The sequence below is a fragment of the Balaenoptera ricei genome, chromosome X, assembly GCF_028023285.1.
Source record: "Balaenoptera ricei isolate mBalRic1 chromosome X, mBalRic1.hap2, whole genome shotgun sequence".
NCBI lineage: Eukaryota > Metazoa > Chordata > Mammalia > Artiodactyla > Balaenopteridae > Balaenoptera > Balaenoptera ricei.
In genome coordinates, this window is record NC_082660.1 from 43,532,037 (window position 1) to 43,543,706 (window position 11,670).

The 11,670-nt window shown below is 37.7% G+C and overlaps 1 protein-coding gene across 1 annotated transcript in view; it reads right to left on the minus strand.

Moving 5' to 3' along the window:
- ZNF41 (zinc finger protein 41) overlaps positions 1–10,063 on the minus strand; it is a 56,374-nt gene extending 46,311 nt beyond the window's left edge. Inside the window, exon 1 of the mRNA XM_059910892.1 lies at positions 9,975–10,063. The gene's annotated coding sequence lies outside the window, so the exon portion shown is untranslated. The remainder of the gene's footprint in view (positions 1–9,974) is intronic.
- Between the last annotated feature and the right edge of the window lie 1,607 nt (positions 10,064–11,670).

Below are 11,670 nucleotides of genomic sequence, written 5' to 3' on the forward strand. Positions count from 1 at the left end.
CTATATCTCAAAATATATTTTAAGTAAAAAAAATTTTTAAAGGATGTTCAATGTCAATGTTTAAAAAGATGTTCAAAGCTTTTGTACAGTAAAGGAAGCCATCGACAAAACAAAAAGATAACCTACTGAATGGGAGAAAATATTTGCAAATGAGGTGACCGATAAGGTATTAATATCCAACATATATAAACAGCTCGTACAACTCAACATCAAAAAAACAAAAAAAACAATTAAAAAATGAGCAGAAGAACTGAATAAACATTTTTCCAAAGAAGAAATGCAGATGGCCAACAGGCACATGAAAAGATGCTCAGCATCACTAATCATCAGGGAAATGCAAATCAAAACCACAATGAGATATCACCTCACACCTGTCAGAAGAGCTATTATCAAAAAGTCTACAAATAACAAATGTTGGCAAGTTTGTGGAGAAAAAGGAACCCTTGTACACTGTTGGTGGGAATGTAAACTGGTGTAGCCACTGTGGAAAATGGTACAGAGGTTTCTCAGAAAACTAAAAATAGAACTACCATATGACCCAGCAATTCCACTCCTGGATATATATCTGAAAAAAACAAAAACACTAATTCGAAAAGATACATAAACCCCAATGTTCATAGCAGCACTATTCACAGTAGCCAAAACATGGAAACCACCTGTGTCCATCAACAGATGAATAGATAAAGAAGATGTGATATATATATATATAATGGAATACTACTCAGCCATAAAAAATAATGAAATTTTGCCATTGCAGCAACATGGATGAACTTGGAGGGCATTATGCTAAGTGAAATAAGTCAGACAGAGAAAGATAAATACTGTATGATATTGCTTATATGTGGAATCTAAAATATACAACGAACTAATGAATAAAACAAAAAAGCAGTGGACTCACAGATATAGAGAACAAACTAGTGGTTACCAGTGTGGGGAAGAGGGGCAATATAGGGGTCTGAGAGTGGGAGGTACAAACTATTGGGTGTAAGATAGGCTCAAAGGTGTATTGTACAACACGGGGAATATAGCCAATATTTTGTAATAACTGTAAGTGGAAAGTAAACTTTTAAAAGTGTATAAAAATAAAAAAAATTTTAAAAAGATGTTCAATGTCATTAGCCATTAAGGAAATGCAAATTAAGACAATGATGATATAATCACTGCACACCTATTAAAACAGCTAAAAATGTTTTAAATAGCGACAATACCAAATTCTGGAGAAAATGCAGAGAAATGATCTCTCATGTGTTGTCAGTGGGAATGTAAAGTGGTACAGACACTCTGGAAAACAGTTTGGCAGTTTCTTTAAAAAAGTGACCCAGCAATTGCACTTCTGGGCATTCATTCTAGAGAAATGAAATCTTACATGTACACAAAAATATGTACAATTGTTCATAGCAATTTTATTTGTAATAGCCTCAAACTGGGGACAACCAAAATGTCCCTCAGTAGATGAATAGTTAAACAAACTGTAGTACATCTATAATATGGAATAATACTCAGCAATAAAAAGAAATGAACTATCATTACAACGATAGTTGTAAGGATGGTTTTCAAGGACATTATGCTGAGTGAAAAAAAAAATCTCAAAGGCCACATACTGCATGGTTCCATTTATATAACATTCTCAAAATAACAAAATTATAGAGATGGAAGACAGATTATTGGTGGCCAAAGGTTAGGGATGATGGTGGGGGTGAAAAGTATAAAAAGGGTAATAGCTCTGTATCTTGATTGTGGTGGTTATTACACGAATCTACACACATGGCAAAATGACAAGGAATTAGGCACACACATTGTACCAATGTTAAATTTTTATACTGTATTATGATTTTATAAGATGTAACTATTGGGGGGAACTGGGTAAAGGGTACATGGGATTTCTCTGTCTTATGTTTGCAACTTCGTATGAATCTATAATTATTTCATAAAAAAGAGTTTTTAAAAATCACAATTACCCTGGGAGATTTTATTATAATATAATGGGTCAAGTAGACCAAAAAAGAAGTAAAGAGGATTTGAAAAATATAATCAATGCTAGATTTAATTCTGTCCAATTAGTATACTCTTCTTTTAAACTCATGGCACAGTTAAAAAAAACTTTTTAAATTGTGTAACTTGGACTCAAAGAAAAAAAATTGATATTTCTTAAAAATTAGAGTTTTGGCAGGCTATATTGACAACAATCCTACAAAAATCAGAAATATAGAATCAAAATTGCTAAGAGACTATGTCTTAAACATCCTCACCACAGAAAAGAAATGATAATTATGTGACAGGATGGAGGTGTTAGCTAAAGCTACTGTGGTAATCATGTCGTAATTTATAAATTTATAAACATACCAAATCAAAACACTGTATACCTTAAACTTACACAATGTTATATGACAATTATATTTCAATAAAAAAGAAATATAGAATAAAAAGATAACCAAATGACCAAAACTAGTTTGCAATTAAGAACTAGTCTCTACAGATACAAACTACTACACATAAAATAGATAATAAGAATTTACTGTATAGCACAGGGAACTATATACAATATCTTGTAATAACCTATAATGGAAAATAATCTGAAAAAATATATATATAACTGAATCACTTTGCTGTACACCTGAAACTAACACAACATTGTAAATCAACTATACTTCAATTAAAAAAAAGAAAGAAAGAAATATTCTCTAAGTAGAGTGATGATTACTAGGGGCTGGGGGGTGGGGGAAATGGGGAGATGTTGGTCAAAGGGTACAAACTTCCAGTTATAAGATGAACAAGTTCTGAAAATCTAAGGTACAACATGGTGATTTTTGCTAATGATACTGTATCATATGCTCGAATATTGTCTAGAGAGTAGATCTTAAATGTTCTTATCACACACACACACAAAGTGGTAATTATGTGACATGATGGAAGTGTTAGCTAACACTATGGTGATAATCATTTTGCAATATACAAATGTATCAAATCAACACACTGTACACCTTAAACTTATACAATGTTATATGTCAAGTATGTCTCAATAAAGCTGGGGGAAAAAGAAATATTCTCTAAACATGGCAGGATTGGGACTTCCCTGGCGGTCCAGTGGTTAAGACTCCACGTTTCCATTGTAGGGGGCGTGGGTTCGATCCCTGGTCAGTGAACTAAGATCTCACATGCCACATGGTGCAGCCAATAAATAATTAAACAAACAAACAAACAAACATGGCAGAATTGAAGATAAATTCAATAATAAAATTATAAACTTCATACCTACTTTTGAGACATGGCTAAAGTTATATTTAAGGGATATTTTAGCCTAAAATGTTTTTAATATTTAAAAAGAAAAGCCAAAGATAAATGAATTAAGTGCTAAACTTAAGAAATTAGAAAAAGAAAATAAAATATTCATGAGAAACCTGATAAAGGTAAAAGAGAAGGAAATATACATGTACACACACACACACTTACATATCACACATATATTCACACAATTTTAGGAATGAAAAAGGAACTACTACCACAGATGTGGAAATGACCAGAATAATTTAAGCATTATATGTGGCTCTATGAAAATATAAAATCCCTAGCAAACATAAACCACCAAAATTAAACCCCCCAAAAGAAGAAATCTGTAAAGACCAGTAATCAGAGAAAATAAAATAATTAAAATTTACCATTTTAAAAGGCACCAGTTCTAAGTGTGTTTATAGCTGAACTTTAAAAAGAAGATAATTTCTATGCCATTTTAACATATAAAAAGATAGAGGGCTTCCCTGGTGGCGCAGTGGTTGAGAATCTGCCTGCTAATGCAGGGGACACGGGTTCGAGCCCTGGTCTGGGAAGATCCCACATGCCGCGGAGCGACTAAGCCCGTGAGCCACAACTACTGAGCCTGCGCGTCTGGAGCCTGTGCTCCGCAACAAGAGAGGCCACGATAGTGAGAGGCCCGTGCATCTCGATGAAGAGTGGCCCCCGCTTGCCACAATTAGAGAAAGCCCTCGCACAGAAACGAAGACCCAACACAGCCATAAAAATAAATAAATAAATAAATATTAAAAAAAAAAAGATAGAAATCTCCTGAATTCCTTTTAAAAACTGCCATAACCTTAATACCAACACATGTTAAATATAGTACAAAAAAAGAAAAAAGAAAAGAAAACTATAAGCAGTTTTCTTATAGTGGCAAAAATTTTAAATAAAATATTACTAATTCAAATCCAAATGTATCTTATAAGAAAAATTCCCCTTGACCAAACAGAATTCTTCCAGGAAGGCAAAGATGCGGCCACATTACACGTCAATGTAATTCATTACAACAACCAATTAAAGAGAATAATACCATAAGGCTGTTAATATCAAAAAGCACCTGACACAATTCAGGAGCTATCCCTAATAAAAATACAAATTAAAATAGGAACATTAAAGAACTGTGTAAATATTACAACAACTACCCCCAAAATCACCAGAAAACATTATGCTAAAAAAAATGCCCAGATAAAAAGACTTAATATCATTAAAATGGCAATATTCCCCTAAATGTTGTACAGGTTCAACACAATCTCTATCAAAATCCCAGTGGCATTTTTGCAGAGGGTAACGAGCTGATCCTAAAATTCAGATAGAAATGCAAGGAACCTTCACTAACCTATTCACTATTCAGTGAATAGCCAAAATACTGAATAAGAACATAGTTGGAGGACACACGTTTCTCTATTTCAAAACTTGCTACAAAGCTACATAAATCAACACAGTATGGTACTGGCATAAAGGAGGCATATAGATGAATGAAATAGAATTGAGAGTTCAGAAATAAGCCTTTACACTCATGGTCAGTTGATTTTAGATAAGGGTTTCAGTACAATTCAATGGGGAAAGGAACATCTATGACATCAAAAGCACAAGCAACTGGGATGAAGTGAGAGAGTGTCATGGACATATATACACTACCAAATGTAAAATCGATAGCTAGTGGGAAGCAGCCAAATAGCATAGGGAGACCAGCTTGGTGCTTTGTGTCCACCTAGAGGGGTGGGATAGGGAGGATGGGAGGGAGACGTAAGAGGGAGGGGATATGGGGATATATGTATATGTATAGCTGATTCACTTTGTTATACAGCAGAAACTAACACAATAATGTAAAGCAATTATACTCCAATAAAGATGTTTTTAAAAAAGCACAATCAACAATAACAAAAATAGATAAATTAAACTTCATAAAAATTAAAAACTTTTGTGCTACAAGGTCACCACCAAGAAAGTGAAAAGACACCCATAAAATGGGAGAAAATATATGCAAATCACATATCTGACCAGGGACTTGTATCCAGAATATATAAAGGATGCTTACAACTCAATGATACAAAGACAAATAATCCAATTAAAAAATAGGCAAAGAATTTGAACCGACATTTCTCCAGAGAAGACATACAAATGGTCAATTAAACACATTGTCTTAGTGTGTTCAGGCTGCTGTAATGAACTACGATAAACTGGGTGGCTTAAACAGCAAACATTTATTTCTTACAGTTCTGGAGGCTGGGAAATCCAAGCTCAAACGTCAGCAGGTTGGGTGTCTGGTGAGAACCTGCCTCCCAATTCATAGATGGTTATCTTCTTGTTGTGTCCTCACATGGCAAAAGGTGGAAGGGGGCTCTCTGAGGTCTCTTTTATAAGGGTACTAATCCCATTCATGAGGGCTCCACCCTCATGACCTAATCACCTCCCAAAGGCCTCACCTCCTTATACCATCACACTGAGGTTTAGGATTTCAACATAGAATGGGAGGGGCACATAAACATTTAGTCCATTGCAAACGTGAAAAGTTGCTCAACATTCATTAGGGAAATAGAAATCAAAACCACAGTGAGATACCACTTCACACCCACTAAGATGGCTAGAATAAAAAAAAAGACTTGTTAAGTGTTGATGAGGATATGATACATTGGAACCTTCATATATTGCTGTGGGATGTAAAATGGTGCAGGTTTTTTGAAAAACAGTTTGGCAGTTCTTCAAAGGTACCATACGATCTAGCAATTCCACTTCTGAGAGAAATGAAAACATACGTCTACACAAAAACTTGTACACAAATGTTCACATCAACATTATTCATAGTAGCCAGAAAGTGAAAACAGCCCAAATGTCCATCAGCTGATGAATGGATAAACAAACTGTGGTATATCCATACAAAGGAATATTATTCAGTAATAAAGAATGAAGTACTGATACATGCTATAGCATGGATGAATCTTAAAAACATGCTAAGTGAAAGAAGATAGTCACCAAAGATCATATATTGTTTGATTCCATGTGTATGAAAGGTCTAGAATAGGCAAATTTATAGAAACAGAAAGTAAATTAGTGGCTGTCTGCAGCTTGAGGTATGGGGTGGGAATGAGGAATGAGGACGATGTTTCCTTTTGGGGTGATGAAATGTTCTAAAATTGGATTATGATGGTGGTTTGCACAACTCCTTGAATATACTAACAACCATTGAATTGTAAGCTTTAAATGGTGAAGTTTATGGTAGCTGAATTATATCAATAAAGCTGTTAGGAAAAAAAAAGATCATGTAGCTAATAAGTGGCCATGCAGGATTTCAAACCCCGTATCTGGAAAGGTGAAGGTATTCAACAAATGTTTGTTGAATGAATGAATGAATACCCTTCACTTTCAAATTAGCAACAAGATAGGGATACTCTCTATCAAGTATCACTCAACATTGTTCTGAAAGCTCTAGCTAATGCAATAGGAGAAGATGAAGTAATCAGAATAAATATTTGAAAGGAAGAGAGAGTATCATCGTTAATTGGATGTGACATGATATTATATCTAGGAAAACTAAGAGACCATAAAAGGCAACTGGAATTCACATGAGAATGTGATAGCTGGATTGGATAAGAAATAAAATACAAAAAAGAAATAAAAATTAAAAAATTTATATATTTTTTTCTATGGAAATAGAGAAATGTGCTATTCACTGTGATGATATCAAATTTAAAATATCTAAGAATGAACTTTTCAAAAAAGGTTCTGAATCTATAAGAAGAAAATTTAAAAATATAGTTTTAATGGTTGCTTTTGAAGTGAAATAAAATGGTTTTAACATTCATATAGAAGAATAAATGCTAAAAAAGATTAAAGAAAACAACCAAAAAAAAAAAAAAAAGGAACAGTGAGGGGATTAGCACTATTCAATATTAAAAGTATTTCTAAAGTCAAAACAATTTTTTGAAAGGGAGTATATACATATATCAGAAGAAAAAATAGAGTTCAGAAATAGAACGATATACATTTGGGAATTTATGTGACAAAAGTGGCATTTAACTGAGTTAGAAAAGGGTGTTTATTTAATGATTGGTGCTGGCAAATTTTCTATCCAAATGGAAAATAGAAACTTTGATCTCATCTCACACCACACACCAGAATTTTCCAGTTGGATTACAATTTAACTTTAAAACAATAAAAATTTAAATTTAAGGCATGTATTTATTTAAGCACAAAGCAGGAAGAACCCACTAGGCAAGACACGATATTCAGAACTCGTTAAGGAAAAATTACCTAATCAGATAATTATTTTTTCTAATTATATGTGAATACACCTTTCAAAAATCAAGATAAAAGAGAGATAAAGGGAAAAAATTACAATAAATGACAGAAGGTTAATATCCACAAATTAGTAAGACAAACTACATAAAGAAAAAAAAGAGCAAAGGATATGAAAATGTTTAAAAATACATTTCAAAGGCCAATAAATATGAGAAGATATTCAGCCACCAGTTGTCAGGAAAATGCACATCAAGGTAAGCTACATACTGTTGTGTTTGGCCCTCAGAATGGCAGAAATTAAAAAGTGCAGCAACATTCAGTGTGGGAGATGATTTTGGAATGAGCCCTTTTATATGTTGCTGGTGGGAGTTGCAATTTTACAAAAGTTTTGGACTTAAATTTCAGTACATACCATCCACTTCAAGGAACATCCATTCCTGCACCTAATAATCACTCAGATGACAGTCTCTGGCTATAATTTAGAAATCAATAACAAAAATTACAACTTTTTGGGAAATCAAAATCTCATAACTGAATAACTAAGGGATCAGAGAGAAAACCACAACAAAAATTAGAAAACATTATTAATAAACTATGGTGGAAATGTTACATATCAACACTTGTGACATGGAGCTAAAGTGTTCTTAGAGAAAAATTCATGAACTTAATGCTTATACTGTAAAAGAAAATGATTGAATATTAATGAGATAAGCATTCAATTTAGGAATTTAAGAATAAGAATAAAAGAAAAAACCCAAAGAAAAGAAAGAATGAAATCAAGGGCAGAAACTAATGACACAGAAAACAAAGATACAGGAGGACCAAGAAGGTCAAAGGTAGGTTTTTGAAACAATCCCATCTCAATCCTAAGACCACCTATCACTGACCCCATGAAGCAGGATATCTGATTCCACAGGCCCCTCTATCACTATCACTAGTCCCAAAGAAACGTTATCATTCATCCCACAGAGCTCCATCACTCACACCACAGAAACCTTGACCATCCACCCAATAAACCCCATCATATACCTCATAGACTCTGCAACACTAATCCCGCGGCCCTCATCACTCACCTCAAAAATTCTCCATCACTCACTCACTCATTCACTCTCCATTACTCACTCCACAAGCTCTCCATCATTCACTCCACAGACCACCCATTACTCTCCTCAAAGACCCTCATCACTTACCGCACTGAACTCCCATCATTCATCTCACAGACCCCTCCATCACTTACCCCACTAACCCCCTATGACACCCCACAGAACCCCCATCATTCGCCCCACAGGAACTCCAGCACTAGCCCCAAAGAGCACACATCACACCTCCGAGACTGTATCACTCACACCACAGTCCCCATTCCTCACTGCACTTACGCCTGACCACTCACCCCACAAACCTCCATCGCTTATCCCACAGACTCAGTCACTTACCCCACATCCATCAGTGGCCTCCGAGGGTCCTCATCACTCACCCCACAGACTCCTCATCGCTCACCTCACCGATGCCCCCTGCTCACCCTATAGACCCTGCATCACTATGACCCCACAGACCCCCCAATACTCACCCCACAGACTACCTATTACTTTCCCTACTGCCCCCACCATTCACCCACAAACCCCTGTCACTCTACGCACCTCCTCATAAGTGACTCCAGAGACGCTCCATCACTCACCCCACAGAGTACCATCACTGAGCCCAAAAGCCATGTCGTAACACCCCCATAATTATGTCAACGTTCTACTGGCCCTAAATCGCCGCCTCTGTTAAACTCAGTCCTGGAACCAGAAGTATTGAAACTGCCTCAGTGGGACTCCCACGTTTCTGGACTTCGCACTGCACATGCTCAGTGTCGGCGCGGAAGCGGCCGTTAGCCCCCAATTACACTGGGTGCACTCACGAGGTGTCAGTGCGTGGGCGTGTCTGTGTGTGTCGGAGGAGAGGCGGGCTTTCCGATTTTCTTTAGTGACTTTGTCAGGCCACTAACATGGCTGTCCCCTTGGGAGTGTCTCTCCGGGAGTCGCCATCTTGGGAGGGTGGGCATCTCTGCTGCGCCGGAGCCGGCGGTCCCCCGCCCGACCTTCCCCGGTGGGGTTTCCCGGGAGCCGATCGGGCCCAGCAGATCCGCCTGCGGATCCCGGACTCCTCCCTCCTGCGCCGCATGCTCCACCATTACCCCGAGGCGCGGGCCTGGCGCCTTCCCTTCTCTGCGCTCGGGGCCCCGCCCTCAGGCCGTATCCCCGGGGAGTCGCGGCATCTTCGCGCGTTGCAACCCCCCTTGCCCCTCTCCCCCATCCTAGCCAGAAAGACACCTCCAAGGCACCGGCCCAGACACTGGCCGGCCCCCGCCCCAGCCGCCGCTCCACTTCTCGGGGTGCGGAACGGCCCCCGATCGGCGCAGGCGGCTCGCGGCGGCAGGGCCCGGGGCGCCGCTACGTGCCCACCTGACGGCGCCTCTGTCCACCCGTCGGCTGGGGGCATCGCCCGGCTCTGGCTGTCACCGACCCTGGGCAGTTGCCACGGGGGGAATAGTACGTGTCAGATTTAGGCCAGGAAGCGGAAGTCGCCCGCAGCGAGAGTTTAACCACTCTGGGCGCAGGGAGCTGAGGTGATTGAGCGCCAGAAACCAAGCATCTGTGCAGGGAGCCATTGAGCTGGGCGGGGGGGCCGGGGGGGGGCTTGTGACATCAGTGGTGGGGCACGTCATCCAATTTTTTAAAAACTCGAGTAATCAGCCTTCCCAGTTTCCTTATAGAAGCATGAAGTTTAAACTTCTTTTCTAAAGATCCAAGTTTTGATTTGTTGCATTTTCATTAGTGTTCACTTTCAAGTGCTAATTTGTAATTTTCCCCCGTTTGACCCAAGAATTATTTAGAAGTCCAGTGCAGTCGAACATGCAAAAATTCTCCGAGACTCAAATGTCAAGGGAATGGTGACTTTATTCAGGCTGCTGCGACAAGAACAGCCCTGCGCAGTGTCTCCTGGAGCATGGAGAGTTTTATATGGGATAGGAATTTTATAGAAGGAAATCAAAGCAGCCAAGTGCCAGCTGCAAGTTTGGTGGGCTTTGGTCCGCAGGTGGAATGCTGCTGAAGGGAGCTGTTTTTGATTTGGCCCATCTCATTCTTTAGTATCCTGTTCTCATACTTAATGATTAAAGAAGGAACTTAGAGGGAGTGCAGAAAATTCTACAGTTCCTAACACCATTTTTCATTTCCTCAAACACAAAGTTAATCTCGATGTTAGTGATTTCTAACTTAATTGCACTGTGATCTGAGAATGTTGTCTGAATGATGTGGAGTTGAAATTTGTTGAAATTTGCCTTAAGGTTCAAGTACAGGCCCAGTTTTCAAAAATGTTTCATCTCTTGATTGAAAAAACCATATATTTTCCAGTAGTTGGGTTTAGTGTATATGTTATTGGTTCAAGCTTGTTAGTTGGGCTGTTTAAAATGTGTATGTTGTTCCTCTTTGCTATACACTTGAAACTAACACAACACTGTAAATCAACTATACTCCAATAAAAAATTTTTTTAAATGTGTATATCATTCCTGATGATTTTCTTCTGCTTGCTCCCTGAGTTACTGAGAGAGATTTCCCACTGTATTGATAAATCAGGGTTTCATTTCACCAGTCAATTTTTGCTTCCTATATTTTTAAGTTTTATTATTAAATACAAGTAAGACTATTGTGTTGCTGAATAGATACAGCCAAATAACTTCCCCAAAAGATTTTTAACATTTCCTACTCCCACTAGCAAAATATGAGTCCATCAAGGCAAATCTTCTCTAGCACTGAATGTTGATGCTCTAATTTTTGCCAATCAGAGGGCTAATTTAACTGCTTTAATTTGCATTTTCTTGACCACTTGTACAACTGAAGATCTTTTTCTGTTTGTTGACCATTTAGATTTTCTCTTCTGCAAATCTTCATATCCTTTGTCCAATTTTCTTTGGAGTGATTTGTCTTTTTCTTATCAATTTGTAGGAGCTCTTTGTACACTAGGGATATTATTAAGTCTTTGTTAGTTAGTGGCATTGCAATATTTTCCCCCTAACTCTTTTTGCCCTTTGCATTTGTAGTTGTCCTTTGATCTGTAATTAGAAAAATGTATTCTTTCATCAAAAATAAGTTTTCTTT